This window comes from Lepus europaeus, chromosome 20 (assembly GCF_033115175.1).
Source record: "Lepus europaeus isolate LE1 chromosome 20, mLepTim1.pri, whole genome shotgun sequence".
In the NCBI taxonomy this organism is placed as follows: domain Eukaryota; kingdom Metazoa; phylum Chordata; class Mammalia; order Lagomorpha; family Leporidae; genus Lepus; species Lepus europaeus.
Genome location: NC_084846.1, coordinates 35,228,878 through 35,234,877, shown reverse-complemented (window position 1 = coordinate 35,234,877; position 6,000 = coordinate 35,228,878).

Genomic DNA, 6,000 nt, shown 5'->3' with positions numbered 1-6,000 from the left:
CAAATACCAGGCTTATGTGATGGTACTTTGAAAAGTTTGTGGAAAATGAAATTAAAAGATATATTTAAGGGTGGATGCAGTGATGTAGTGATTAAAGCTGCCTCCTGGGATGCTGGCATCCCACATGGGTGCCAATTCTAGTCTCAGCTGCTCCTCTTCTGATTGAGCTCCCTGCTAATAGCCTAGGAAAGCAGAGGAAGATGGCCCAGGTGCTTGGGCCTCTGCCACCCATGTGGGAGATCTGGATGAAGCTCCTGGCTGCTGGCTTTGGCCTGGCCCAGTCTCGGCCATTGCAGTCATTTTGTATGTGAACCAGTGGATGAAAGATCTCTATCTGTCCTCCTCCTCCTCCTCCCTCCTTCCTCCTCTTCCCTCCTCCTCCTCCTTTTTCTTTTTCTTCTCTCTCTCATTCTCTCTCCTTGGGGGAATAAGTTTCATTTGCTGGCTTCTCCATGATTCAGGACATGGCTGCTAGCCCTGGCTATCCAAGGGAAGGGAAGGCCGCTGCCTTTGGTTTCAGTAGGAAAATACCAGGAAAGAGCTGTGACTGTGCACATTTGGGTCACATACCCACACCTCACCTAGTTGCTGAGGCCAGGCCATGGAGTAACATAGCTGAAAGTGGATCAGACTCACATGGAATGAGGGATGGAGCACATGTTTCCAAAGTATCATGAGGAGAGCTATTTTAAGTGGGAACAAGAGGTGTTGCTTAAAGAAATGCACCACCCTGCCATATAGAAGGCCTAATCCCATACCTGAATGTGAGCACACCAAACTGTAGAGAGGATTCTTTTGCTAAGTCACATGAGTGATCAATTACACTTCGGTTAAATATCATCTCAGAATAGATGATAAACTCAAAAGGGACGTTTCCTTTTAGATACTGATAGTATGATTTTAAATAGAGATTAAGCAAGTAAGAATAGCCAAACAGAGAAGGAGGTCTTGAACTGCCAGATATTAATAGATACTATAAAGCTATAAGTAAAAAAATGTGACCCAGTTACTGACAAGAAGACAGGTTAATCAAACAGGATAACTCAGAAATAAGCTCGAATGTATTTCAGAATTTAGACTATGCCATCCCAATTCAATTTGGATTCTTATATCTTGATGATGGATCTCCCTGCCCCAACCCTCCTGGGGTGTATGAAATGGAGTTAAGTTTTTAACTCTCTGAAATTCCAGGAGACAGAGTTCCTAAAAAGTTTCTAAAACTACAATATCAGTATGTGGAAAGTGAACAACCTCTGTGTAACTTATTTAAGGTGTTAAGAACGTTCTTGAGGGGTGGCTGTTTGGGCTGGTGGCTAAGATGCCACATGGGATATTTCCATCATGTTCTGGGGTGCCTGTGTTCGCATCCTGCCACTGCTCCTGGTTCCAGCTTCCTGTCCATGGCAGCAGGTGGCGATTCAGGTTGTTGGGTTCCTGCCACCCCCATGGGAGACCTGGATTGGGTTCCCAGCTCCTGACTGCAGCCTGGCCCAGTCCCGGCCTTTGTAGGCATTTGGGGAGTGATCCAGCAGATGGGAAGTCATCTGTCTCTCTCTCTGCCTCTCAAATAAACAATCAAACATTATTGTGACTTATTTTTGTGTACTGTCATTGTTGTTTGCTTTAGGAAGCATAAGGCTCTTGATGCAGACTTCATTGTGTATACCCTTGATTCCAGTGAGTCCCAGCCCGCTGTCCTACTCCCTCGGGGAATTTCAGGAGCTTTCTCTTCCCAGAGAGGGGAAGATGACCATAAATATAATACATTTATATATTGCATTTATAACACATATGTCACTGATGTTCTGAGGACCACTGAGGGTTCCAGCAATGTTTTTTCTTGCCTTTTCTGGAGAATGAAACTCTTCCTTTCTCTTTGCTCTGTAGGACGCTAACTTCTTAGCCAGCATGATCTCTGGATATTTTTACACAGGCAGAGTTGATAGGTCTCTTGTCAGGTTTGGCAGGCATCTCCATGTCGCCTCAGCCCCTGCCAACCATTTATCAGGCAGCTGCCATTAGCCACCCTGCAGAATGAATCCGCACTTAGTTCTGATTTAGAGTCTTCTCATCGCATTTTCTCCCTTTCTTGTCTTTCCTCAACCCATTAAACTCACCTTGCATTGTTTATCATCTCCTGCAGCTGAACTTGCTTCTTCCAAAGCTGCAAACTGCTTCATGCAGAACATTTGGAAAGGTTGTCTGTGGCCGTAGAAGGTGAGTCTTGGTCTCTGTGGAAGGTTGTCCAGTTCACATTCACAAATGCAGACCATTCTGCTTGATCTACACCCTGCATTACGACAAAAGGAATTTGGGATCAAGCAATACCTTCTTTTCTAACATTATGATCTAGATTACTGGCGGGGAGGGGGTTGTTAGAGCCTCGATGTCCTGGTATTCACTAATGTTTCAGGGTTGATTTGATGATGAAAGAAGATGCCACAGGAGAAGGCATCTTGACGATGCTCGGCTCACAGCAAACACTGAAGCAACGTTGTTTACCTCTGGACCCGAGCACCTTGGTCTCTTGATGAGCTCAGGGCTACAGATGCTGCGAGCAGAGTTTATGAGTCTGGAGGATTTATAATCAATCCGGAGGGTTTATGGGGTACATGAAAAGTTGTTTTTGTGGCGAGAAGGAAGAGGATTTATGGCAGAGACAGAGGGAAAGGAGAATGTCATCAGCGCTGAATTAGAAACAAGTCAAGGGAGGGGGCGGGGAGAAGCAGGTGAGATGGAGGGGGCTGAGCGGGGCTGCTCATCCCCTGCACCTGAGCCGCATTATTTTTGGTTCTCTGAAGCCGTGGGTTACCTACGATCTCCCTCATGGGGTTTTTGACATTATTGAGAGCGAGCCGAGTGACTCTGTTTCCGTATTTTTGCCTCTATTTAGTCAGAAACATTTCATGCTTTCAAAATCAGCTTAAAATAAATCAGAGCAGGGGAATTTCTATTTTGCATTGTGTCAGAGCAGACCTTTCCAGCGCCCCTGGAGAGCATTCTGCCCACGTTTGTGGACTCGGAGGAAGAGTTCTTTTCTACTTGCTGAGTTCCAAGAGGAGAGTATTTGCTCCAGAAAACTCAGGCCTGGTTGACTTGGGATGAGATGTAGCAGGGGGCCACTGTGGTGGTGCAAAGGCAGGAGTGAGTGACACACAGGATACTGGGTTTGTTTTCTAGGAGATGGACACTGGGTGAACAGCCCATAGACTGGACACCTCTATGTGCCTGGTTTCACCTTCTCCTGGATGCATTTTTAAGCTCTGTCTTTGCTGCTACTTCTGAATCCATGCCCTAGGGACTATCTGGTGATACCCTTTGGGGATACCCTTGTCCAGGGGGAAGGAGAGACTCCAGGTGAATGCTTCTGTTTCCGTTCCTTAGGGGGTGGTTCTGAGCATGAAGCCCAGCTCCTCTGACATTCCCCTACAGAACCCGGACCCAGCTGCTCTATTTTGATGGTTTTATTATTACTTGGCTATAGTAAGGCCAAGAACAGTGGATGACTGACATTCAAAGAACAGTTTGTTTTACTCACAGATCCCAAGAGCAGGGGCACATCACAGTACGGGGGCAGCTTGGGATTGGTCCCAAGGCAGGGGGGAGACAGGACACTGGGAACAAGAGCCCTCCTGTGGTTTCCATGGGGAGGAGTGGGTGCAGCAGGGCAAGCAGCCTTTGGACTGGCGAGCTGGCATAACTTCATGGGGCTCTGCAGCATTGGGGCTGTTCTCAGTCATTGGGTACCCGGTCCTTGGGCAAGTAGGGCAGGAGGACAGTGGTCGAGTGTGTGGGACCCATACAGGAGGATCTTGAGGATGTATATTTTGGATTGCTTGGTTTGTATGTAACAAGCACACCCCTGGGAGGAGGAGGACTCCTGGGTGGGTGTGCTGACCAGGGAGGCAGAAGGCTAAGACAGGAATCTCAGGCACAGCACTGGGTCGTCTGGAACAATGTGTGTCGGACAGAGATTACAGCATCATGTTTACAGAAGCCGGAACCGCGGTGAATCTGCCCACAGTGATGTCGGCATCCTGCCCCCTGGGCCTTGGCTTGTCCTCGATCCCTGATGGGCCCCCCACAGCTTCCTGAATCACTTCCGAGGGACTCAGGGTCTGCTTGTGAGGATGACACTAGGGCGAGACCCTATGCTAGAAGCAATTCAGCAGAGGCCGAGGAAGACCCCGTCCCTCTGTATGCGGTGGTGATCTCTGCTCACTCCTCTTAGTGTATTTCCTCTGATGTATTTTTCTGCTGAAAAGTGTTGAAATGATTATTGCTCATCTTTTATTTAAAGTTTTATTTTTACTTTTTGAAAAATAACACATCATTGGCCGGCGCCGCGGCTCACTAGACTAATCCTCTGCCTGCGGCGCCAGCATCCCGGGTTCTAGTCCCGGTTGGGGCGCCAGATTCTGTCCTGGTTGCCCCTCTTCCAGGCCAGCTCTCTGCTGTGGCCTGGGAGTGCAGTGGAGGATGGCCCAAGTGCTTGGGCCCTGCACCCGCATGGGAGACCAGGAGAAACACCTGGCTCCTGGCTTTGGATTGGTGAAGTGCGCCAGCCACAACGCACCGGCTGTAGTGGCCCACTTGGGGGGTGAACCAACAGAAGGAAGACCTTTCTCTTTGTATCTCTCTCTCTCACTAACTCTGCCTGTCAAAAAAAAAAAAAAAAGAAAGAAAGAAAAGAAAAATAATACATCATTAATTCATGAAACATTTATGATCTAACTATAATAAATTCATATGGATAGCTATTATTTAAATCTAATATCTCAGGGTTCTTCTTCATAATCTCCCATTGCCTATTTTTATGTTATTTCTCTTGACATAAAAACTCTGGTTCCCAACACTTTATTATGGTTGCTCATTTACTGTATCCAATAATATACATGACATAGTTTAGAATCACAACTTTATGAGTACCACTGATAGACTTACCACAGAAAGTTGGAGATTTCTGTGCTATGTGTATGTGTGCTTAGAATTGATTTCTCTAAGGATGTACAGTACTCAGTACTATATTCAGAAAATATTTAAGTTCTTATTTTCCATTATGGTTATGCAACTATTATGGGATATATTTAGGCTTATTTGTTTCTGTTTGTATTCAATTTCAGTAATTTAAAAAATTTTAATTTTTAAATTTTTAAAATTCCTTGTTGATTTTATTTCATTGTTAAATATTAAAGCATTTATCTGACTCAAAAGTAAAAGTTAGACCCACATGTGGAATCCTTGTCTTCCCTCTAATCTGTCCTCCCTTTTCCCAGACCATTCCTGTACCTAATCATCTTCATGGTTTCTGGCCCTTTTTTTTTTTTTTTTTTGTCTTCTTGATAACATAAGAGATATATTTGCCCTTCTTTCTTATTCAAGAGTTAGCATAAAATAAATAATCTCATTGCTTTCACTTCCTCCCTCCCCTCTCCATGTGCGATGTATCTTGGAAATCACTCATCAGTTTATAGAGATCTTCCTCTTTGGGATGTTATTCTGCAGTTAATAGTTCATGACATGAATGTACCATAGTTAATTCAAGTGACCACTGGATGTAGGTAGGCTAATTATAGGAGCATTTCTCAAGGGAGTACAGTGAGCAGCATGGGGACTTTGATATTGCTAAAGGATAATTTTAAAAATTCATACAAGGGGAACAGGAAGGGGAGAGGGAGCGGGAGAGGGGAGGGTTGTGGGTGGGAGGGAAGTTATGGCAGGGGAACGCCATTGTAATCCATAAGCTGTACATTGGAAATTTATATTCATTAAATAAAAGTTAAAAAAAATTCATACAAAAGAGTGAACATGAACCAAAGATCTTATTTAACTCACTAATTGGTGAAGAAACCAGTAAGATGTTGCAACTTGTTTGGAAGAGAATGCAAAGAACAGACCAATATATAAGTTCATCAGGAATCCTGAACGAGCTTACTTAACGTAATGCTTCCATGACTCTATATGGTAATCATTAATTACATTTCATGGAACATAATATAT